We start from the raw sequence: 26,605 nt of genomic DNA, 5'->3' as shown, positions 1-26,605 counted from the left end.
AAACTTCTGCCCCACTGGGAATGTGATGAAATAAGTTAAAGCTGAAATAAATCATTCTCTCTACTATTATTCTGACATTTCACATTCTTAAAATAAAGTGGTGATCCTAACTGGGATTAAACGTCAGGAATTGTGAAAAACTGAGTTTATAAATGTATTTGGCTAAGGTGTATGTAAACTTCTGACTTCAACTGTAGTCAAAGCTTTCCTTAAGTTTGGGTCACTAACAGTGGTCAGATATTCTGCCACTGTGTACTCTCTGTTTAGGGCCAAATAGCATTTTAGTTTGCTCTGTTTTTTTAATTCATTCTTTCAAATGTGTCAAGTAATTATCTTTTGGTTTTCTAATGATTTTTTGGGTTTTAATTGTGTTGCTCTGTGGGGTCTGTTGTGTTAACAGAGCCACAGGACCAGCTTGCTTATGGGACTCTTCTCCATGTTCATGTCTCTGTAGGTGATTGCTTTGTTATGGAAGGTTTGTGAATCGCTTTGTTTTTGATGGTTGTAGAATATAATGTCTCTTTTCTGGATTTTGACAATTAATGGGTATCGGCCTAATTCTGCTCTGCATTCATTATTTGGTGTTTTACATTGTACACGGAGAATATTTCAGCAGAATTCTCAATTTGGTGTTTGTCCCATTTTGTGAATTTTTGGTTGATGAGCGGACCCCAGACCTCACAACCGGAAAGAGCCATGGGTTTTTATAACTAATTAAAGTATTTTCTAGTCAGATCCTAATTGGTATGTTGAATTTTATGTTCCTTTTGATGGTATATTAGGCCCTTCTTGTCTTGTCTCTCACATCGTTCACAGCTTTGTGGATGTTACCTCTGACGCTGATGTTTATGCCAAGGTATGTATAGTTTGTGTGCTCAAGGGTAGAGATGTCTAGATGAAATTTGTATTTGTGGTTCTGGCAACTGGACCAGCATTTTTTTTGTCTTACTGAGATATACTGTCAGGGCCCAGGTCTGACAGAATATGTGTAGAAGATCTACGTGCTGCTGTAGGCCCTCCTTGGTTGGGGACAGAAGCACCACATCGTCAGCAAACAGGAGTCATTTGACATCAGATGCGAGTAGGGTGAGGCCGGGTGCTGCAGACTGTTCTAGTGCCCTCGCCAATTTATTGATACTGTCTCTCTCTTTGTCTCTCTCTATAGTTTCTCCCATGATGTGACTCCAGTGATTCTTGCTGCCCATTGTCATGAATATGAGATTGTCCACAACCTATTGGGTAAAGGAGCTCGTATAGACCCGCCCCACGACTACTTTTGTTGCTGTGATTCGTGCAACTACCAGCAGCAATATGACTCCTTCAGCCACTCACGGTCCAGGATTAACGCTTACCGTGGCCTGGCTAGCCCCGCCTACCTCTCGCTGTCCAATGAGGATCCAGTATTAGCCGCCCTGGAGCTCAGTAACGAGTTAGCTGTCCTGGCCAACATCGAGAAGGAGTTCAAGGTGCACACAGAGGAGCACTCACAGGCTCTAACTAACACACACACACGGGTACTATACACACCTGTGCTCTATACACACAACCATGCATTTATGAAGGTAAAAATGTACATACCACACATACATGCACATGCACATGCACACACACACATATAATTATGCACAGACAAGTGAAAGAACTTGCATAAACGACATTAATGTCTCCCTCTCTTTCTCTCCACCTTCTCTCCCCCCTCTCACTCTCCCCCTTTCTGTCTCTCTCCCACTCTCCCACTCTCCCTACCCCAACTCTCTCTCACTATCTCCCACTCTACTTCCGCACCTCCCTCCCTCCCTCCCTCCCTCCCTCCCTCCCTCCCTCCCTGTAGAATGACTACCGGCGTCTGTCTGGGCAGTGTAAAGACTATGTGGTAGGTCTGTTGGATCTCTGTCGCAGCACTGAGGAGGTGGAGGCTATACTTAGTGGAGATACTGACTCAGAGGAGAAGTACCATCCACCTGGCCGACCCTCACTCATGCGACTCAAACTGGCCATCAAATATGAACTCAAGAAGGTCAGTACACACACACACACACTTGCATGTGCGTATGGATATCAGTCTAATTTAACTCCCTTCATCTCTCCAGTTTGTAGCCCATCCTAACTGTCAACAGCAGTTGTTGTCTATCTGGTATGAGAACCTACCAGGTCTGAGACAGCAGACTACAGCTGTTAAACTACTAGTGGTCCTGGGAGTGGCTGTTGGACTACCAGGACTAGCTGTGGCTTACCTGGTGGCCCCCTGCAGTAGGGTAGGTACCCTACACATTCCACTACGCACACTACAGCCTAACCCCTCCACCCTACAGCTGTTAAACTACTTGTGGTCACCTGTCTCCCACAGGTAGGGAAGGTGATGAGAAGTCCCTTCATGAAGTTCGTGGCCCACGCTTCCTCTTTCTCCATCTTTCTGTGTCTGCTGGTCTTGAACGCTGCCGACCGCTTCGCTGGGACCACACTGCTACCCAACATGACCACACATCTCCCCACACGACCGCAACAGAACCAACAACAAGGTCTGTTTAACCTTAACCTTAATTCTCCCCACATGACCCCAACCCAATCACAACCAACAACAAGGTCTGGTAAGGATTACACTACAGCAATGTGTCCAATATGGCAGCCATAGTGTTTGTATTTCTATTTATTATGGATCCCCATTAGATGCTAACAAGGCTAAAATTAAGGCAGTTATACATTTTTTTAAACATTACAATACATTCATTACAGAATCCACAACACATTGTTGGCCCTCAGGCCCATACTCCACACCCACATATGTACAACACAAAATCCATGTGTACGTGTGTTTAGCGTGTATGTTATCATGTGTGTGTATGCATGTGTCTGAGCCTGTTTGTCTTGCTTCACAGTCCCCGCTTTCCATAAGGTGTATTTTTACCTGTTTAAAAAAAATCGGATTCTGATGCTGCTGCATCAGTTACCTAATGTGGAATAGAGTTCTATGTAGTCATGTCTCTATGTAGTACTGTGGAATAGAGTTCCATGTAGTACTGTGGAATAGTTCCATGTAGTCATGGCTCTATGTAGTACTGTGGAATAGAGTTCCATGTAGTCATGGCTCTATGTAGTGCTGTGGAATACTGTGTATGGTGTTGAGTCATCCACATACATAGATACACTGGCATGTAGTTAGTAAAGATTTTAAAAAGTAAGGGGCCTAGACAGCTGCCCTGGGGAATTCCTGATTCTACCTGGATTATGTTGTAGAGGCTTCCATTAAAGAACACCCTCTGTGTTCTATTTGATAGTTAACTATTTATCCACAACACATTTTTCCAGCAGCAGACTATGATCGATAATGTCAAAAGCCGCACTGAAATCTAACAGCCCCCACAATCTTATCATCAATTTCTCTCAGTCAATCATCATTAATTTGTGTAAGTGCAGTGCTTGTTGAATGTCCTTCCCTATAAGTGTGCTGAAAGTCTATTGTCAATTTGTTTACTGTAAAATAGCATTGTATCTGGTCAAACACAATTTTCTCCCAGATGTTTACTAAGGGTTGGTAACAAGTTGACTGGTCGGCTATTTGAGCCAGTAAAGGGGGCTTTACTATTCTCAGGTAGCGGAATGACTTTAGCTTTCCTCCAGGCCAGAGGGCACACACTTTCTAGTAGGCTTAAATTAAAGATATGGGAAATAGAAGTGGCAATTCATGAACCTTGTTTCTTAAGCTACATATGTTAGCTTAGGCTATTTTGAGCACTTTTCTGAAATGTTTGTTTGTTTTCATTGCTTTACTGGGAAGCTTAGCAGAAGTAGATATGTTCGTGTTTTTTTATGTTAGTGCACAGTGAGCTGCACACAGTGGACTTCCTACTAGGGCACACCGCCTCAGTCCTAGCAGCACAATTCTGGTTCATAGACACGTGATTGTGTCACGTCTACTCCCGGTTCCCCTCATCAGTTTCTACATGTGTAGTAACGTTAGCTGCCGAACGTTACTTCACGTTGCTCAGGCCTACAGTCTGTTTTAAATGTATTTGTAACAGAACACCAAACTTCATGTAGGCATAGGGTGCTAATTGAATTGAAGATTAGACACGAGGGTACAGTTTTCACTAAGGCTCAGATTACACAACATTTACAGTGGGTTAAAAGAGACTGTTGTTAAACTGAGAACTGAGCTATGTGATGCTAACCACAATAACCACTAGTCAGCCATAATAGTTAATTTTGCGGTTTGCCTTAAAAATAAAAGTCCCTCAGTGAAACTGATGCTAATTGATTTCAATTGTGGAATCGTGCCATATTTCAGCCAAATAATCCTAACATTGGAATACTGCAATATAATGTTGGTGTGTTTGACTATGTGAAATGTTTGCTTGCAAAACATTATCAATACTCCTAATGCCCCTCTTCAGGTACCACTAACTCTTGCCATCTTATTACAACTGCTCAGCTCACTTCAACATTTACCAACAATGAATAACAGTACCTAGCTTAAACCCCGACAACACAGCTTGTGGCTATAATTATTACTATTATTAGGGGATCAGCAGCGAAGCTGGTGAAACCTATTGTATTTGTTTGGGTTCATTATTATTATTCTGTCGTAAATCAGAATACATAAATCACACACAGATATTTTTGTATTGTAACAAAACTTGGTTCCAAACATTGCCAAGACTCGACATATGTAAGTACATTCAGATCGACCAATGGAAAATGTTTCATTTAAACATTTGGGTTCGATCAGCCCAGCTGTTCTGAAAATAACATGTCAAAGGCATATTGCATGATTTGTTTGATGTTGAGTTCTGATGTTTGGCCAAGTATGGTAAGGATTAGATCAAATCAAATGTTTTTATTAAGCCCTTTTTACATCAGCTGATATCTCAAAGTGCTGTACAGAAACCCAGCCTAAAACCCCAAGCAGCAAGCAATGCAATGTTGCTCCCTGCGTACAGACGGAAACTAAAGCAAGAAGCTCCCACGCTGAGGTCTGTTCAACGCTGGTCCGACCAATCTGATTCCACACAAGACTGCTTCCATCACGTGGACTGGGATATGTTTCGTATTGCGTCAAACAACAACATTGACGAATACGCTGATTCGGTGTGCGAGTTCATTAGAACGTGCGTTGAAGATGTCGTTCCCATAGCAACGATTAAAACATTCCCAAACCAGAAACCGTGGATTGATGGCAGCATTCGCGTGAAACTGAAAGCGCAAACCATTGCTTTTAATCAGGTCAAGGTGACCGGAACCATGACCAAATACAAACAGTGTAGCTATTCCCTCCGCAAGGCAATCAAACAAACTAAGCGTCAGTATAGAGACAAAGTAGAATCTCAATTCAACGGCTCAGACACAAGAGGTATGTGGCAGGGTCTACAGTCAATCACGGATTACAAAAAGAAAACCAGCCCCGTCACGGACCAGGATGTCTTGCTCCCAGGCAGACAAAATACGTTTTTGGCCCGCTTTGAGGACAATTCAGTGCTACTGGCACGGCCCGCAACCAAAACATGCGGACTCTCCTTCACTGCAGCCGACGTGAGGAAAACATTTAAACGTGTCCCTCGCAAGGCTGCAGGCCCAGACGGCATCCCCAGCCGCGCCCTCAGAGCATGCGCAGACCAGCTGGCTGGTGTGTTTACGGACATATTTAATCAATCCCTATCCCAGTCTGCTGTTCCCACATGCTTCAAGAGGGCCACCATTGTTTCTGTTCCCAAGAAAGCTAAGGTAACTGAGCTAAACGACTACCGCCCCGTAGCACTCACTTCCGTCATCATGAAGTGCTTTGAGAGACTAGTCAAGGACCATATCACCTCCACCCTACCTGACACCCTAGACACACTCCAATTTGCTTACCGCCCAAATAGGTCCACAGACGATGCATTCTCAACCACACTGCACACTGCCCTAACCCATCTGGACAAGAGGAATACCTATGTGAGAATGCTGTTCATCGACTACAGCTCGGCATTTAACACCATAGTACCCTCCAAGCTCGTCATCAAGCTTGAGACCCTGGGTCTCGACCCCGCCCTGTGCAACTGGGTACTGGACTTCCTGACGGCCGCCCCCAGGTGGTGAGGGAAGGCAACATCTCCACCCCGCTGATCCTCAACACTGGGGCCCCACAAGGGTGCGTTCTGAGCCCTCTCCTGTACTCCCTGTTCACCCATGACTGCGTGGCCACGCACGCCTCCAACTCAATCATCAAGTTTGCGGACGACACAACAGTGGTAGGCTTGATTACCAACAACGACGAGACGGCGTACAGGGTGGAGGTGAGGGCCCTCGTAGTGTGGTGTCAGGAAAATAACCTCACACTCAACTTCAACAAAACTAAGTAGATGATTGTGGACTTCAGGAAACAGCAGAGGGAACACCCCCCTATCCACATCGATGGAACCGTAGTGGAGAGGGTAGTAAGTTTTAAGTTCCTCGGTGTACACATCACAGACAAACTGAATTGGTCCACCCACACAGACAGCATCGTGAAGAAGGCACAGCAGCGCCTCTTCAACCTCAGGAGGCTGAAGAAATTCGGCTTGTCACCAAAAGCACTCACAAACTTCTACAGATGCACAATCGAGGGCATCCTGGCGGGCTGTATCAAAGCCTGGTACGACAACTGCTCCGCCCACAACCGTAAGGCTCTCCAGAGGGTAGTGAGGTCTGCACAACTCATCACCGGTGGCAAACTACCTGCCCTCCAGGACACCTACACCACCCGATGTCACAGGAAGGCCATAAAGATCATCAAGGACAACAACCACCCGAGCCACTGCCTGTTCACCCCGCTATCATCCAGAAGGCGAGGTCAGTACAGGTGCATCAAAGCTGGGACCGAGAGACTGAAAAACAGCTTCTATCTCAAGGCCATCAGACTGTTAAACAGCCACCACTAACATTGAGTGGCTGCTGCCAACACACTGACTCAACTCCAGCCACTTTAATAATGGGAATTGATGGGAAATGAAAAAATATATCACTAGCCACTTTAAACAATGCTACCTAATATAATGTTTACATACCCTACATCATTCATCTCATATGTATACGTATATACTGTACTCTATATCATCTACTGCATCTTTATGTAATACATGTATCACTAGCCACTTTAACTATGCCACTTTGTTTACATACTCATCTCATATGTATATACTGTACTCGATACCATCTACTGTATCTTGCCTATGCCGCTCTGTACCATCACTCATTCATATATCTTTATGTACATATTCTTTATCCCCTTACTCTTGTGTCTAAGGTAGTAGTTTTGGAATTGTTAGCTAGATTACTTGTTGGTTATTACTGCATTGTCGGAACTAGAAGCACAAGCATTTCGCTACACTCGCATTAACATCTGCTAACCATGTGTATGTGACAAATACATTTGATTTGATTTGATTTTGTGTAGAAGCACGGTAGTTAGGAAAAACTCCCTAGAAAGGCAAGAACCTAGGAAGAAACCTAGAGAGGAACCAGTCTCTGAGGGTTTGCCAGTCCTCTTCTGGCTGTGCCGGGTGGAGATTATAACAGTACATGTCCATTCAGGCCAGATTCTTATTCAAGATGTCCAAACGTTCATAGATGACCAGCAAATAATAATCACAGTGGTTGTAGAGGGTGCAACAGATCAGCACCTCAGGAGTAAATGCCAGTTTGCTTTTCAAAGCCGAGCATTCAGAGGTTGAGACAGCAGGTGCAGGTGCGTGAGTGATAGAGAGAGAGAGAGAGACATAGTCAAAAACAGCAGGTCCGGGACAAGGTAACACATCCAGTGAACAGGTCAGGGTTGAAACTGAAGCAGCCGCACGACCAGATGGATTTGTGACAGCCAGGAGTCATCAGGCCAGGTCCTAGTGCTCAGTTATTCCAGGAGAGAGAGAATTAGAGGAAGCATACTTAAATTCACACAGGACACCAGATAAGACAGGAGATTTACACCAGATATAACAGACTGACCCCATTCTAGGGCGATGTGGCCAATTACACCTGATGGTGGAACAGTGGGCCCACAGCTTGAATCCCAGCATTGCTGCTTGCAACTTTAATTGTTCTTCATCTCCTCCTCCTTCTCCTCTCCAGAGGAAGACCCCACCATGCTGTATCGTATGACCACCACCCCCTTCACCTGGATGGAGATTCTCATCATATCCTGGGTCATTGGTCAGTCTGACATCATATCCTGCTGCTATAACATAATTTCCTGGCTACTAACTCCCTCCCTCTATCCTTCGCTCCCTCTATCCTTCGCTCCCTCTCTCTCCCTGCAATAAGTACAGTGCCTTCAGAAAGTCATCTCATCCATTGACTTTTTCCACATTTCGTCGTTCCAGCCTAAATAAAAAAATATTAAATGTAGATTTTGTGTCACAATACGCCATCATGTCAAAGTGAAATTATGCTTTTAGATTTAAAAAAAAACTAATTTATAAAAAATGAAAAGCTGAAATGTCTTCAGTCAATAAGGATTCAACCCCTTTGTTACAGCAACTCAGTTGCAGGAGAGGAAGAAAACCTCTCAAGGATTTCAGCCTATGGCTGTAATAAAAGAGAACTGAGGCTGGATAAACAACAGTGTAGTTACTCCAAATATTGGTATAATATTTTTGTTCACACTGAATGAAAGATACAATGTAAAGACACATTGTCCCCTTTTTGGCCCCCTTCAAACCTCCTCCAAACACATTTAAAAAGAAAGGCTAGTCATTGAGTTACATGTCAGAAAACAAAATGATACAACGCTACTTCAAAACAAGCGAAAACATAATAGCCTAACAATTTTAGATGATTAGGTGATTTTATAGGACTATATATCTTAATTGGTGGGGGTGAGGCCAAGAGTACTAATCTGAAGGAAGTGTTTGGAGCTGTTCAAAATAGGATATTATCGGGTCCCAGGTGGAATAAAATGAGTTGCTTGACGCTCAGATAGTATACTTAATATCTTCTAATTTTAGGAACAGCATCATATCTTTGAGCCAAAGAGAGGTTAAGGGAGGATAGATAGATTTCCAATCCAATAAAATCCTTCTGCGGGCCAACAGGAAGGCAAAGCGATGTTTGAAGACTAAGCCTTTATTTATACATTTCTGGTGATGGAGAGGTGTAGTACTGTTGTCCTAATCCCAGAATGTTGTTTAATTTGTCATTGTTTATTAAACAAGTCTCTCACCGTTGCCGCTTGCTAATAGACCACCTTCTGCCTCCAGCTGTGCCCTGGACTCCATATGTGAATTGATTGCCCCCCATCTATCTTCAGAGCTCGGCTGTTAGGTGACCTAAACTGGGACATGCTTAACACTCCGGCCATCCTACAATCTAAGCTTGATGCCCTCAATCTCACACAAATTTTCAATGAACCTACCCGGAACAACCTCAAATCCGTAAACACAGGCACCCTCATAGATATCATCCTAACCAACCTGCCCTACAAATACACCTCTGCTGTCTTCAACCAGGATCTCAGAGATCACTGCCACATTGCTTGCGTCCGTAATGGGTCTGTGGTCAAACGACCACCCCTCATCACTGTCAAATGCTCCCTAAAACACTTCAGCGATCAGGCCTTTCTAATCGACCTGGCCCGGGTATCCTGGAAGGATACTGACCTCATGCCGTCAGTAGAAGATGCCTGGTTATTCTTTAGAAGTGCTTTCTCACAATCTTAAATAAGCATGCCCCACTCAAAAAATGTAGAACCAGGAACAGATATAGCCCGTGATTCACTCCAGACCTGACTGCCGTTGACCAGCACAAAAACATCCTGTGGCATTTTACATTCGAATAGCCCCCGCGATATGCAACTTTCAGGGAAGTTAGGAATCAATATACACAGGCAGTTTGAAAAAGCTAGCCTTGGCTTTCCTAACACAAATGTTGCATCCTGCAGCACAAACACCATAAAGTTCTGGGCCACTGTAAAGTCAATAGAGAATAAGAGCACCTCCTCCCAGCTGCCCACTGCACTGAGGCTAGGAAACACTGTCACCACCGATAAATCTGCGATAATTGAGAATTTCAAATAGCATTTTTCTACGGCTGCCCATGCTTTCCACGTGTATACCCCTACCCTGGTGAACTGCCGTGCACCCACAGCAACTTGCGAACGCCTCCCCCATTTCTCCTTCACCCAAATCCAGATTGCTGATGTTCTGAAAGAGCTGTACCTCTGTACATCTATCCCTCCATTGTTTAAATTGCTAAATTGTAATTATTTCGAAACTATGGCCTATTTATTGCTTTACCTCTCTTATCCTACCTCATTTGCACATACTGTATATAGACTTTTTGTATTTTATTATTGACTGTATGTTTGTTTGTTCCATGTGTAACTCTGTGTTGTTATTTGTGTCACACTGCTTTGCTTTATCTTGGCCAGGTGGCAGTTGCAAATGAGAACTTGTTCTCAATTAGCCTACATGGTTAAATAAAGGTAAAATAAATAAAAAATAAATAAAATAAAATAAATTATTAGAGAGAAATAGGAAATGATTTAGCCTTTAAGAACAACTTCAAGTGTTTCCCAAAGTGTAGTTGGAGAGATCGAATCTGTTTTATTTGTCTCAATAATGACATAATTTGCATTCGATAGAACGGTGCAGAATTAATTGTTTGAAAGTAAAGATGAGTTAAGTCTCCATGGGGGGCGATCTGTAAAGTTCAACGAGAGGTTGAGTGACAGAGGAACATTGTCACCAACAACAGTGGCAGAGAATTCTACTTTCTTAACAGTGGGGAGAAGAGCTTTATCTACAAAATGTAGTATATTCTGGAATAGGAGTGGTACACGTGAAAAGAAAGAACATCTTTGTTACTGGGAAAAAGGAATCTCCATGGATCTACACATCCTGCGCAGACAAAGCTCTGAACATTTTAGAGGCAGATAATGATCTAGAGTTTGAATGGTGGAAGACAGGGTTGATCACACAATTCAAGTCACCTTCAAAAATGATATAGTGTGAGTTGAGATTGGGCAGCAAAGAAATATATTTGTTAATAAAATCAACATCATCCCAATTGGGAGCAGAAACATTTACAAGCAAAACAGAGGTGTGAAAGAGAACCTGACACCATAACAAAACACCCCTGTGTATCCGAGATGATGTCAGCAGCTATAAATTGTACTTTCCTATGAATAAGTATTGCTGTTCCCCTGTTCTGTTATGTTGCCTTAGCATTTTGAATGGAATATTTGTCATCCCCAAGCTTTACGGAGTCTAACATGATCTGCCTTACACAGATGTGTTTCATGTTAGAATGCTATATCTGGTTTTAAATTAAGATGAGCAAAAACTCTAACCTGTTTAACTGGGCCGTTCATTTGCTTGACGTTCCGGCTTGCAAACCTAATAGCTGACCCCAACTCCCACCCCAATATCTGAATTGTCAGTTATCAAAAGAAAACTGGAATAGAGATGAAAGCCCTGTATAAGACCACTGACAAAAAAAACAACATTAGGCAACATACTGTTGAAGTAGAATGTGTAACAATCAAATCAATTGTTATTTGTCACAAGCACCGTGAAATGCTTACCTACAAGCCCTAAACACTTTTTTCTTAAAACTGCGTTGTTGGTTAAGAAATTATTTACTAAAATAAACTGAAGTGAAACGTATACACATACATATATACAGTGCCTTGCGAAGGTATTCGGCCCCCTTGAACTTTGCGACCTTTTGCCACATTTCAGGCTTCAAACATAAAGATATAAAACTGTATTTTTTTGTGAAGAATCAACAACAAGTGTGACACAATCATGAAGTGGAACGACATTTATTGGATATTTCAAACCTTTTTTACAAATCAAAAACTGAAAGATTGGGCGTGCAAAATTATTCAGCCCCTTTACTTTCAGTGCAGCAAACTCTCTCCAGAAGTTCAGTGAGGATCTCTGAATGATCCAATGTTGACCTAAATGACTAAGGATGATAAATACAATCCACCTGTGTGTAATCAAGTGTCCGTATAAATGCACCTGCACTGTGATAGTCTCAGAGGTCCGTTAAAAGCGCAGAGAGCATCATGAAGAACAAGGAACACACCAGGCAGGTCCGAGATACTGTTGTGAAGAAGTTTAAAGCCAGATTTGGATACAAAAAGATTTCCCAAGCTTTAAACATCCCAAGGAGCACTGTGCAAGCGATAATATTGAAATGGAAGGAGTATCAGACCACTGCAAATCTACCAAGACCTGGCCGTCCCTCTAAACTTTCAGCTCATACAGAGATCTAGAGATCTACAGCTGAGGTGGGAGACTGTTGTCCTATGGACAATCAGTCGTATATTGCACAAATCTGGCCTTTATGGAAGAGTGGCAAGAAGAAAGCCATTTCTTAAAGATATCCATAAAAAGTGTTGTTTAAAGTTTGCCACAAGCCACCTGGGAGACACACCAAACATGTGGAAGAAGGTGCTCTGGTCAGATGAAACTAAAATTGAACTTTTTGGCAACAATGCAAAACGTTATGTTTGGCGTAAAAGCAACACAGCTCATCACCCTGAACACACCATCCCCACTGTCAAACATGGTGGTGGCAGCATCATGGTTTGGGCCTGCTTTTCTTCAGCAGGGACAGGGAAGATGGTTAAAATTGATGGGAAGATGTATGGAGCCAAATACAGGACCATTCTGGAAGAAAACCTGATGGAGTCTGTAAAAGACCTGAGACTGGGACGGAGATTTGTCTTCCAACAAGACAATGATCCAAAACATAAAGCAAAATCTACAATGGAATGGTTCAAAAATAAACATATCCAGGTGTTAGAATGGCCAAGTCAAAGTCCAGACCTGAATTCAATCGAGAATCTGTGGAAAGAACTGAAAACTGCTGTTCACAAATGCTCTCCATCCAATCTCACTGAGCTCGAGCTGTTTTGCAAGGAGGAATGGGAAAAAAATTCAGTCTCTCTATGTGCAAAACTGATAGAGACATACCCCAAGTGACTTACAGCTGTAATCGCAACAAAAGGTGGCGCTACAAAGTATTAACTTGAGGCTGAATAATTTTGCACGCCCAATTTTTCAGTTTTTGATTTGTTAAAAAAGTTTGAAATATCCAATAAATGTCGTTCCACTTCATGATTGTGTCCCACTTGTTGTTGATTCTTCACAAAAAAATACCGTTTTATATCTTTATGTTTGAAGCCTGAAATGTGGCAAAAGGTCGCAAAGTTCAAGGGTGCCGAATACTTTCGCAAGGCACTGTATATATGGATGCTTTGATCATTTTATGGGCCTTCCTCTGCCACCGCCTGGTATAGAGGTCCTTGATGGCAGGAAGCTTGGCCCCGATGATGTACTGGGCCGTACGCACTTGCGTTCGGAGGCCGAGCAGTTGTCATGCCAGGCGGTGATGTAACCAGTCAGGATGCTCTCGATGGTGCAGCCATAGAACCTTTTGAGGATCTGAGGACCCATACAAAATACTTTCAGTCTCCTGAGAGGGAATAGGCGTTATCGTGCCCTCTTTACAAATGTCTTGGTGTGTTTGGACCACGATAGTTTGTTGGTGGTGTGGACACCAAGGAACTTGAAGCTCATAAAACCTGCTCCACTACAGCCCCGTCAATGAGAATGAGGGCGTGCTCAGTCCACCTTTTTCTGTAGTCCACGATCATTTTTTTTGTTTCTTTCTTTCTTTTTGTTCTTTCTCACGTTGAGGGAGAGGTTGTTATCCTGGCACCACACGGCCAGGTCTCTGACCTCCTCCCTATAGGCTGTCTCATCGTTGTAGGTGATCAGGACAATCACTGTTGTGTCGTCGGCAAACTTAATGATGGTTTTGGAATTGTGCTTGGCCATGCAATCATGGGTGAACAGGGAGTACAGGAGTGGACTGAGCACGCACTCTTGAAGGTCCCCCCTTGTTGAGGATCAGTGTGGCAGATGTGTTGTTACCCTTACCACCTGGGGGTGGCCCGTTAGGAAGTCCGGGATCCAGTTGCAGAGGGAGGTGTTTTGTCCTAGGGTCCTTAGCTTAGCGATGAGCTTTGAAGGCACTATGGTGTTGAACGATGAGCTCTAGTCAATGAATAGCATTCTTACGTAGGTGTTCTTTTTGTCCAGGTGAGAAAGTAGTGAGGAGTGCAATACTAGATTGCATCATCTGTGGATCTGTTGGGGCGGTATGCAAATTGGAGTGGGTCTAGGGTTTCTGGGATAATGGTGTTGATGTGAGCCATGAACAGCCTTTCAAAGCACTTCATGACCTCAGACGTGAGTGCTACGTGTCGGTAGTCATTTAAGCAGGTTACCTTTGCTTCCTTGGGCACAGGCACTATGGTGGTCTGCTTGAAACATGTTAGCATTACAGACTTGGTCAGGGATAGGTTGAAAATGTCAGTGAAGATACTTGCCAGCGCATGCTCGGACTACAAGTCCTTGTAATCCGTCTGGCCCTACAGCCTTGTGAATGTTGACCTGTTTAAAGGCTACGGAGAGCGTGATCACACAGTCATCCGGAACATGCTCTCATGTATGTTTCAGTGTTGCCTGCCTCAAAGCAAGCATAGAAGCCATTTTGCTCATCTGGTAGGCCCGTGCCACTGGGCAGCTGGCAGCTGTGCTTCCCTTTGTAGTCCATAATAGTTTGCATGCCCTGCCACATCCAAAAAGCATCGGAGCTGGTTTAGTACTATTCAATCTTATTCCTGTATTGACGCTTTGCCTGTTTGATGGTTCGTTGGAGGGCATAGCGGGATTTCTTATAAGCGTCTGGGTTAGAGTCCCGCTCCTTGAAAGTGGCAGCTCTACCTTTTATCTCAGTGCGGATTTTGCCTGTAATCTATGGTTTCTGATTGGGGTATGTATGTACGGTCACTGTGGGGATGACGTCATCGATACACTTATTGATGAAGCCAGTGACTAATGTGTTGTATTCCTCAATGCCATCGGAAGAATCCCAGAACATATTCCAGTCTGTGCCTGCATAACAGTCCTGTAGCTTAGCATCTGCGTCATATGATCACTTCCTTATTGGAGTGAGTCCCTGGTTTCGTTTTTTCTCGTAAGCAGGAATCAGGATTTGCCAAATGGTGGGCGAGGGAGAGCTTTGTACGAGTCTCTGTTTGTGGAGTAAAGGTGGTCTAGAGGTTTTTTCCCTCTGGTTGCACATTTACCATGCTGGTAGAAATTAGTATTTAAGTATCGCTGAAACATAAAAAACCCATGTTGGATATTTAACATGTGTTACTAGTGCCAGCATCGTATATGGATACAGGTCATGTTCAGTTGATTGTCAATGTAGCTAGCTCGGTAGTTGTCCATATGTCAAGCTATATCTCAGCTTGCTAACCGCTAGAAATGGAGGAGAAGTGCTTAACTAAATCCACCGCCACATTCAAATAGCCCAGTCAGTGCTTGAGCACTCCTGTTTTTGCTGTGCATAGCTAGCAATGCTAGCAAGTCAGACGAATGTCCCTGTTGTCTGAAATCTTCTCAGCCAAGTATAGACGTAGTGAAGATTATTTTTTCTTTTTTTACCTTTATTTAACTAGGCAAGTCAGTTAAGAACAAATTCTTATTTTCAATGACGGCCTAGGAACAGTGGGTTAACTGCCTGTTCAGGGGCAGAACAACAGATTTGTACCTTGTCAGCTTGGGGATTTGAACTTGCAACCTTTCTGTTACTAGTCCAACACTCTAGCCACTAGGCTACCCTGCCGCCCCAAGATATCCCTCGGTGCTCCTGGAGTTGAGCCATGTAGAAACACATCCCAAAATAAACGTAGCTAGATAGTAAACAGTCAAGTGTCTCCAGCCAGCTCCCGCTTGAGTGTGTTGTATTAGTTGCCATTAGTCTCAGTCAAATATAACAAACAAATAAGTATGTGCTCCTGCAATGAGAAGATAAAACAACATTGCTTTCATGTGAAAAGTAATATCCAAGTCGATGTCATGAAAATCAGTCCGTTGTCAGCTAGCAAATTAGCCAGCCAGCCAGCCATAAATTCCTCCAGCCTGACTGCTAGCCTTCCTCGATCAACTTTACTCTATGCGCATAGAAGACGGGGAGGGTGTCGGAGCTGAAACTTGATCCCCTTCTTGTTGAGACCGGTTTTGATGTCCTTGAATTCAACTAATTTCTTCACAAGGTTGGCACTCAGGTCCGGGTAGAATCATATATCTTGGCCACAGAATTTTGGTTCATGTTACCTTGCCCAGCACATTGCACATTCCTTGTCTTGGTAATAATGAAAGCGGGCTATGATTAACCTAGGTTGCTCCCCTGAGTTGGGTTTAGGGGAGAGGGATCTGTGCACTCGGTCGAGCTCTGATGGCTTGTCAAAGGCAACTTTACCCATCACTTCCACCAGCATGTTGGAGACAAATTTCACAGGGTTGACGCCAGTCTTAATTCTCTCCATGACGCCAACAATCGGATGTTTTCCCTTCTGGCATAATTCACCAGCGAATCTACCTTGGAAAGTAGAGCTGTGTTGGCTGTTTCCATATGAGATACAGCTCAGCAATCCGCTCGGTGTTGTCAATGGAGAAACCTGCTAGTGAAGCATCGCCCAAACGTGTTGACTGTTTCGCAAAAGGCGTCAATGGAAGTTTGGAGAGGTGCAAGCCAAGTGCTGAGGAGACAAGCCATATCCTCTTTTAGGCTACTTATTTGTTTAGCTACCTCAGCTACAAGCGTGGTCATATACAAGGCCTCCAACTCTGCAGCAGGGCTGGCAGCCATTTACAGTAGTTGGTTCGGTGTGTTGGTTGTAGCAGTTCTCTTTGGGTTGGTCTTGTTCAAGCTACCATAAAAAGTGATCAAAAGAATATAACAAACTGATACATCAACATAAAAACTGACAGTGTAAAAACTTAAAAATAAATGTTTAATTGGGTACCTTTCTCAAACACGTCTTCTTACATCGCCTGACCGGAAGTCTACCATTACTACACAATACTAACTGAAATGTCAAAGTGAAAAGAAGGAAACTCGTACAGAATAAAACTATTCCAAAATATGCATCCTGTTTGCAAAAAGACACTAAAGTAAAACTGCAAAAAATGTGTTGAAGAAATTCACTTTATGTCTTGAATACAAAGTGTTATGTTTGGGGCAAATCCAACATCACTGAGTACCACTCTTCATATTTTCAAGCATGGTGGTGGCTGCATCGTGTTAGGGGTATGCTTGTCATCGGCAAGGACTAGGGAGATTTTTGGGATAAAAAAACAGAATAGAGCTAAGCACAGGCAAAATCCTACAGGTAAACTTGTTTCAGTCTGCTTTCCAACAGTCACTGGGAGGAAAATTCACCTTTCAGCAGGACAATAACCTAAAACACAAGGCCAAATATATATGAGTTGCTTACCAAGATGACATTGAATGCTCCTGAGTGACCGAGTGTCATGTCTTGTTATGTCTGTTCCTGTCCTTTCTCTTCACTCTGTCTCTCTCTGCTGGTCTTTTTAGGTTACCTTCTCTGTCTCTCATTCTTCAGCTGTTCTACATCTCCCCTAACTAGCTCATTCACTCTTTCACACCTGTTCTCTCTTCCCCCTCTGATTAGGTCTCTATTTCTCTCTCTGTTCCTGCTACTTTCAGTGTCTGATTCTTGTTTGTGTTTTTGATGCCAGAAGCAAGCTGTCGTCTCGTTTGCTTCCACCTTGTCCTATCCTGTCGGAGTCTGCCTGGCAGGTGCATCCTGCACTATACTACGTTCTTTTTGTTCCATTGTCAACGTTGGAAGAGGATTTATGCCATTCCTGTTTTTCATTAAAGAACTCTGTTTTCTGTTAAAACCGCTTTTGGGTCTTCACTCAAGTACATAACAGAAGAATCAGACCAAGAATGGACCCAGCGGCTCCGGACCCTTTTCACTCCGCCATCGAGATCCAGGGAGCGATGCTAGGCAGACACGAGGAGGAATTGTCTGCTGCTCGACATGCCGTTGAGACCCTGGCCGTCCAAGTCTCCGACCTCACAAGACAGGTTCACCAACTCCACCTCGATCCACCGCCCACTTCCAGGGTTTCCGAGTCTCCGGAGCCCAGGATCAACAACCCGCCCTGTTACTCAGGGGAGCCCACTGAGTGCCGCTCATTCCTCACTCAGTGTGATGTGGTGTTCTCTCTCCAGCCCAACACTTACTCCAGGAGCGCAGCCCGCATCGCCTACGCCATTTCTCTCCTCACCGGACGGGCGCGTGAGTGGGGCACGGCAATCTGGGAGGCGAGGGCTGAGTGTATTAACCAGTTTCAGGACTTTAAGGAGGAGATGATACGGGTTTTTGACCGTTCTGTTTTTGGGGAGGAGGCTTCCAGGGCCCTGTCTTCCCTATGTCAGGGGAATCGATCCATAACGGATTATTCTATTGAGTTTCGCACTCTCGCTGCCTCTAGTGACTGGGAACGAGCCGGCTTTGCTCGCTCGTTTTCTGGAGGGTCTCCTCGTCGAGGTTAAGGATGAGATCCTCTCCAGGGAGGTTCCTTCCAGTCTGGACTCCTTAATAGCTCTCGCTATTCGCATAGAGCGACGGTTTGATCTTCGTCGCCGAGCACGTGGAAAGGAGTTCGCGTTCTCCGTTGCTCCCCTCTCCACATCACTGCCACCTGCCGCATCACTGCCACCCTCCCCGCCGGCTCGGATGCTGAGCCTATGCAGCTGGGGGTATCCGCATCTCGGCCAAGGAGAATGAACGGAGAATCACCAATCGCTCTGTCTCTACTGCGGCTCCGCTGGTCATTTTGTCACCTCATGTCCAGTAAAAGCCAGAGCTCATCAGTAAGAGGAGGGCTACTGGTGAGCGCAACTACTCAGGCCTCTCCTTCTGGATCACGCACTACCTTTCCGGTCCATCTCCGCTGGCCCGGTTCATCTGCTTCCTGCAGTGCCTTGATAGACTCTGGGGCGGAGGGCTGTTTTATGGACGAGACCTGGGCTCGGGAACATGACATTCCTCTCAGACAGTTAGGGGAGCCAACGGCCTTGTTCGCTTTAGATGGTAGTTCTCTCCCCAAGATTCAGCGTGAGACGCTGCCTTTAACCCTCACTGTCTCTGGTAATCATAGCGAAACCATTTCTTTTTTAATTTTTCGTTCACCTTTTACACCTGTTGTTTTGGGTCATCCCTGGCTAGTGCGCCATAACCCTTCTATTAATTGGTCTAGTAATACTATCCTATCCTGGAATGTGACACAAGTTCTTGTCATGTGACCTGTTTAATGTCTGCTATCCCTCCTGTTTCCTCTGTCTCTTCTTCACAGGAGGAGCCTGGCGATTTGACAGGGGTGCCGGAGGAGTATCACGATCTGCGCACGGTGTTCAGTCGTTCCAAGGCCACTTCTCTCCCTCCACACCGGTCGTATGACTGTAGTATTGATCTCCTTCCGGGAACTACTCCCCCCGGGGTAGATTATACTCTCTGTCGGCTCCCGAACGTAAGGCTCTCGAGGATTATTTGTCGGTTTCGCTCGACGCCGGTACCATAGTCTCCTCCTCCTCTCCCGCCGGAGCGGGGGTTTTTTTGTTCAGAAGAAGGACGGGTCCCTGCGCCCATGCGTGGATTATCGAGGGCTGAATGACATAACAGTTAAGAATCGTTATCCGCTTCCTCTTATGTCTTCAGCCTTCGAGATCCTGCAGGGAGCCAGGTTTTTCACCAAATTGGACCTTCGTAACGCCTACCATCTCGTGCGCATCAGGGAGGGGGACGAGTGGAAGACGGCGTTTAACACTCCGTTAGGGCACTTTGAATACCGGGTTCTTCCTTTCGGCCTCGTTAACGCTCCAGCTGTCTTTCAGGCACTAGTTAACGACGTCCTGAGAGACATGCTGAACATTTTTGTTTTCGTTTACATGGACGATATCCTGATTTTTTTCACCGTCTCTCTTGATTCATGTTCAGCACGTGCGACGCATCCTCCAGCGCCTTTTGGAGAACTGTCTTTATGTGAAGGCTGAGAAGTGCACTTTTCATGCCGCCTCTGTCCCTTTTCTCGGTTCCGTTATTTCCGCTGAGGGCATTAAGATGGATCCCGCTAAGGTCCAGGCTGTCATTGATTGTTTTAAGTCACGCTCGAGCTGCAGCGCTTTCTGGGCTTCGCTAATTTCTATCGTCGTTTCATCCGTAATTTCGGTCAGGTGGCAGCTCCCCTCACAGCCCTTACTTCTGTTAAGACGTGCTTTAAGTGGTCCGTTTCCGCCCAGGGAGCTTTTGATCTTCTTAAGAATCGTTTTACATCCGCAACATTCTTGTTACACCTGACATCTCTAGTCAGTTTGTTGTTGAGGTTGACGCGTCAGAGGTGGGCGTGGGAGCCATTCTTTCTCAGCGCTTCTCTCTGACGGCAAGGTCCATCCTTGCGCGTTTTTCTCTCATCGCTATTCAGAACGTAACTATGATGTTGGTAATCGCGAACTCGCCATTTAGCCCTAGGCGAATGGCGACAGTGGTTGGAGGGGCGAACGTTCCTTTTGTCGTTTGGACTGACCATAGGAACCTTGAGTACATCCGTTCAGCCAAACGACTTAATGCGCGTCAGGCTCGTTGGGCTCTGTTTTTCGCTCGTTTCGAGTTTGTTATTTCTTATCGTCCGGGCTCAAAGAACACCAAGCCTGATGCTTTATCTCGTCTCTTCAGTTCTTCTGAGGTCTCCACCGACCCCGAGGGGATTCTCCCTGAAGGGCGTGTTGTCGGGTTGACTGTCTGGGGAATTGAGAGGCAGGTAAAGCAAGCATTTCGCTCACACTCCGTCGCCAAAGCTTGTCCTAGGAACCTTCTGTTCGTTCCCATTCCTACTCGTCCGGCCGTTCTTCAGTGGGCCCACTCTGCCAAGTTAGCCGGCCACCCCGGCGTTCGGGGTATCGCTTCCATTCGCCAGCGTTTCTGGTGGCCCACTCGGGAACGTGACGCGCCACGATTTGTCGCCGCTTGTTCGGTCTGCGCGCAGACTAAATCTGGGAACTCTCCTCCTGCCATATATCAGACCGCTTCCCATTCCCTCTCGACCGTGGTCTCACATCGCTTAGATTTCATCACCGGACTGCCTTCATCAGCGGGAAGACAGTTATTCTTACGGTTGTCATAGATTCTCTAAGGCGGCTCATTTCATTCCTCTCGCTAAGCTCCCTTCTGCTAAGGAGACGGCTCAGATCATTATCGAGAATGTTTTCCGAATTCATGGCCTTCCGTCTGACGTCGTTTCCGACAGAGGCCCGCAGTTCACCTCAATTTTGGAGGGAGTTTTGCCGTTTGATTGGGGCTTCCGTCAGTCTCTCGTCCGGCTTTCATCCCCAGTCTAATAAGTTTAACGGGCCAATCAGACTGTTGGTCACATTTTACGCAGTCTTTCTTTTCGTAACCCTGCGTCTTGGTCAGAACAGCTCCCTGGGCAGAGTACGCCCACAACTCGCTAACCTCGTCTGCTACCGGTCTATCTCCTTTTCAGAGATCGGGTACCAGCCTCCGCTGTTCTCATCTCAGCTCCCGAGTCCTCGTCCCCTCCGCTCAGGCTTTTGTCCAGCGTTGCGAGCGCACCTGGAAGGGGGTCAGGTCGGCACTTTGCCGTAATAGGGCGCAGACTGTGAGGGCCGCTAATAAGCGTAGGACCAAGAGTCCTAGATATTGTTGCGGTCAGAGAGTATGGCTCTCCACTCAGAACCTTCCCCTTAAGACAGCTTCACGCAAGTTGGCCCCGCGGTTCATTGGTCCGTTCCGTATTTCCCAGGTCATTAATCCTGTCGCAGTGCGACTTCTTCTCCCGCGCTATCTTCGTCACGTTCACCCGGTCTTCCATGTCTCCTGTGTTAAGCCCTTCTTGCGCCCCCGCTCGTCCCTCCCCCCATCCTTGTCGAGGGCGCACCCATCTACAGGGTTCGTAAGATTTTGGACATGCGCCCTCGGGCCGTGGGTCATCAGTACCTAGTGGATTGGGAGGGGTACGGTCCTGAGGAGAGGAGTTGGGTTCCCTCTCGGGACGTGCTGGACCGTTCGCTGATCGATGATTTCCTCCGTTGCCGCCAGGTTTCTCCTCGAGTGCGCCAGGAGGCGCTCGGTGAGTGGGGGGTACTGTCATGTCTTGTTATGTCTGTTCCTGTCCTTTCTCTTCACTCTGTCTCTCTCTGCTGGTCTTTTAGGTTACCTTCTCTGTCTCTCATTCTTCAGCTGTTCTACATCTCCCCTAACTAGCTCATTCACTCTTTCACACCTGTTCTCTCTTCCCCCTCTGATTAGGGCTCTATTTCTCTCTCTGTTCCTGCTACTTTCAGTGTCTGATTCTTGTTTGTGTTTTTGATGCCAGAAGCAAGCTGTCGTCTCGTTTGCTTCCACCTTGTCCTATCCTGTCGGAGTCTGCCTGGCAGGTGCATCCTGCACTATACTACGTTCTTTTTGTTCCATTGTCAACGTTGGAAGAGGATTTATGCCATTCCTGTTTTTCATTAAAGAACTCTGTTTTCTGTTAAAACCGCTTTTGGGTCTTCACTCAAGTACATAACACCGAGTTACAGTTTTGACTTAAGTCGTCTTGAAAAGCTATGGCAAGACTTGAAAATGGCTGTCTAGTAATGATCAACAACCAATTTGACAGAGCTTGAATAATTTTACAAATAAACATCTGCAAATATTGTACAATCCAGGTGTGAAAAGCTCTTAAAGACTTACCCAGAAAGATTTACAGCTGTAATCGCTGGCAAAGGTGATTCTAACATCTATTGACTCGGGGGTGTGAATACTTACGTAAATGACACATTTCTTAATTTAATTTTCAATAAATTAGCAAACATTTCTAAAAACATGTTTTCACTTTGTCATTATGGTGTACTGTAATCTATTTAATCTACATTGAATTCAGGCTGTAACACAACTAAATGTAAAGTAAGTCCAGCAGAATGATCTGAACTGGGGTGAAAGGAGCATCTATGAACTTCTAACTCCCTCCCTCAGGTATGATTTGGGCAGAGGTAAAGGAGATCTGGTCCCAGGGAGCGGGAGAATACCTCTTAGAACCATGGAACTTCCTGGACTTCGGAATGTTGGCCATCTTCCTGGCGTCCTTCAGTTCCCGCTTCTCTGCGTATAACCACACCCACTCAGCCCAGCTATACGTCCACACACACTACACTCACCTCTCTACCCTGGACAACATCACCCTTCCACCACACGTACACTACTACACACTGGGTGAGTATACTCACACCACACCACACACATACACAGAGCTTGGACTTGAGTCAATCATTCACTTAATCAATCAACCAACCAACCAATCAATCAATCCCCCCAGCTCGTCTATCCTGGTTGCCCTCTGACCCCCAGCTGATATCTGAGGGTCTATGCGGTTGCCGTGGTGCTCAGTTTCAGCCGCATCGCCTACATCCTGCCAGCCAATGAAAGCTTCGGACCACTGCAGATATCACTGGGACGCACTGTTAAAGGTACACACACACACCAAACTAACTGCTATTTATGCAGGCAGGTCCCCAGTGACACAAGTCAATATTTGACGTCCATCCATGTCTAAGGATGTCGGGAGATGGCGTGGAAAACGGCTGCTAGAGGCAACAGTGAGCGGTGTTACCTTCAAGGTTTTTGGTTTTGCTAGGGTGTTGTGGACAGGGATTGCGGATGGGCGTAAGCATCTGCCTCTTATTCCGAAGTTTGCAAGTTTGAGTCCAGTGATATAAAGTTGTTTTTGGTATTTTTGTTTTAAGCCTATCCCAAACCTTCTCTTACCTTAACCAACCAGAGTTAATGCCTAAGACTTTTGAGTTAATGCCTAAACTGAACTCCAACATTAAAAATGCAGATTTAATGCCTAAACTTAGCCTTAAACACTTCCAAGTGTTATTCTTGGAAAAAAATTGAAATTTGACATTTGAGAAACGTGGACGAACGTCTAATTCTGACGTGAGACTGTGAGACCTGGTAGGTTAATGGGTTGCATGTTTCGTCACAATATTGTTTTGAAGGCTGACTTCAGACAAAATGTTCTACACAATGCCTTCTCAATTGGAGTTGATAAAGAATTAGTCTAAAGTGCATTGTAGTGGCTTGGAAAAACAATAACATTTCTACAGGAGTCAAATCATTAGTAGGAAAACCTTGTCGTCATTGTGATGTCGTCGAAATGTCTTTAGACGTAGTTTAGCGTTAACTATTTAGCCAAGACTGAGGGGAGAGCACAGGATTTTAGCTCGCTAACTTAAGCATTGCTAAGTACTTTTGACAAACCTTGATAGCTAATAACAACATTGCCATCTTTCTAAAATAAAATTGCCGACATCATAATGATGGCAAAGTTGTTTACTACTAATTATTTGTCTACTGTATTAACATTCACACCGGATTATCCCATATATAACCCCAACACCACAATGACCTCTCTGTTACTCTACATGATTATCCCATATATAACCCCAACACCACAATAACCTCTCTGTTACTCTACCTGATTATCTCTTATATAACCCCAACACCACAATAACCTCTCTGTTACTCTACCTGATAATCTCATCACCCAAACACAACAGTAACCACTCTGTTAACATACCTGATGATATCACTTTCTCACCCGTCCCGTGTGTGTGTGTGTGTGTGTTGCAGACATCTTGAAGTTCATGGTGATCTTTATCCTGGTGTTCCTGGCGTTTATGATCGGAATGTTCAACCTCTACTCCTACTACCTGGGGGCCAAGCAGAACGATGCCTTTACCACGTAAAACATTCACACACACACAGTCCTACTACCTGGGGGCCAAGCAGAATGACTCCTTTATCACGCATTACATTCACACACAGTAACAACTTCCGTGCAGCCTTTAGCTCAGCAGGCTAACTCAGATGGTTTCAACCCAGTCCATTACATAGGGCTTTATTTTCATTCTATTGATATTTTATTTCCAGTGGTGCTTCAAATAACTCCACCATTCTCCCTTCTATTTCCCCTCCCCCTTCCCTCCCTCCAGTCTCGAGGAGAGCTTTAAGACTCTGTTTTGGGCGATCTTCGGCCTGTCGGAGGTGAAGTCGGTAGTCATTAACAACGATCACAAGTTCATTGAGAACATCGGCTACGTGCTGTATGGTGTTTACAATGTTACCATGGTGATCGTTCTTCTCAACATGCTGATCGCGATGATAAACAGCTCTTTCCAGGAGATAGAGGTACACACCCCACTACTGATGCTACCAGACGCTTAATATGATTGGTAAATACTGTAACATTTAAGAACTTGCCCCCCAATCCCCCTGTCCAAAACGTGTAAATATTGGACTATTAATTGTACCTTCCTGTATTATACTGATGTTAAAATGTTTATTCTATTCTACTGAGCCATTTACTTTGTGTTCATATTCTTATCTTTTGTTATTTCTTATTGTTGAGAAGGAACCCGGAAGTAAGCATTTCATTGGACGATGTATACCATGTGTATCCCGTACGATAAATAAAACTTGAAACGCACCCATGCAAGCACACACATACGCACACTTAAATAAATGCCTGACACACACACAGGATCGAGGCCCTGGCATTGTAAGGTCTCATCAGTCAGACTCTCCTAAACCTGTTTAATACTCTCTCCTTCCTTCTCTGTTCTTCTCTCTCTCTTCTGTTCTTCTCTCCCTCTCTCTGTCCCCTCTTCTTCTCTCTCTCTCTCCCTGTTCTCTTCTCTCTCTCTCTCCCTGTTCTCTCCTCTCTCTCTCTCTTTCATTCTCTTACCTTCCTTCTCGCTCTCTCTCTCCTTCCTTCTCTCTTTCTCTCTCTACCTGTTTACAGGATGATGCTGATGTGGAGTGGAAGTTTGCCCGTGCCAAGCTGTGGTTCTCCTACTTTGAGGAAGGCAGGACCCTGCCCGTCCCATTTAACCTGGTTCCTAGTCCTAAAGCAGTGCTGGGCCTGGCCACTGCTGTTAGAGAGCTGCTGCTACACAGCCACACACAGCCACCTGATCGGGCGCAGCTCAACCAGGTACACATACAAACACACCCTCTGTTCATCCACTGTATCAGCCTCTAGCTATGGTAGACCTTGGTCCTGTATCTGTCTCTAGTTATGAACCATGGTAGACCTTGGTCCTGTATCTGTCTCTAGTTATGAACCATGGTAGACCTTGGTCCTGTATCTGTCTGTAGTTATGGTAGACCATGGTACTGTATCTGTTTGTAGTTATGAACCATGGTAGACCTTGGTCCTGTATCAGCCTCTAGTTATGGTAGACCTTGGTCCTGTATCTGTCTCTAGTTATGAACCATGGAAGACCTTGGTCCTGTATCTGCCTCTAGTTATGGTAGACCTTGGTCCTGTATCTGTCTCTAGTTATGAACCATGGAAGACCTTGGTCCTGTATCTGCCTCTAGTTATGGTAGACCTTGGTCCTGTCTCTGTCTGTAGTTATGGTAGACCTTAGTCCTGTATCAGCCTCTAGCTATGGTAGACCTTGGTCCTGTATCTGTCTCTAGTTATGAACCATGGAAGACCTTGGTCCTGTATCTGCCTCTAGTTATGGTAGACCTTGGTCCTGTATCTGTCTGTAGTTATGGTAGACCTTAGTCCTGTATCAGCCTCTAGCTATGGTAGACCTTGGTCCTGTATCTGTCTCTAGTTATGAACCATGGTAGACCTTGGTCCTGTATCAGCCTCTAGCTATGGTAGACCTTGGTCCT

At 45.0% G+C, this 26,605-nt stretch overlaps 1 pseudogene; it reads left to right on the top strand.

Moving 5' to 3' along the window:
• Positions 1 to 26,605, top strand: part of LOC135549439 (short transient receptor potential channel 6-like) — a 63,409-nt pseudogene that overhangs the window by 23,988 nt on the left and 12,816 nt on the right.

This window comes from Oncorhynchus masou, chromosome 12, assembly GCF_036934945.1.
Source record: "Oncorhynchus masou masou isolate Uvic2021 chromosome 12, UVic_Omas_1.1, whole genome shotgun sequence".
Classification (NCBI taxonomy): Eukaryota; Metazoa; Chordata; class Actinopteri; order Salmoniformes; family Salmonidae; genus Oncorhynchus; species Oncorhynchus masou.
Note: the sequence above shows the minus strand (reverse complement) of the source record. Positions and strands in the feature narration are given on the sequence as shown.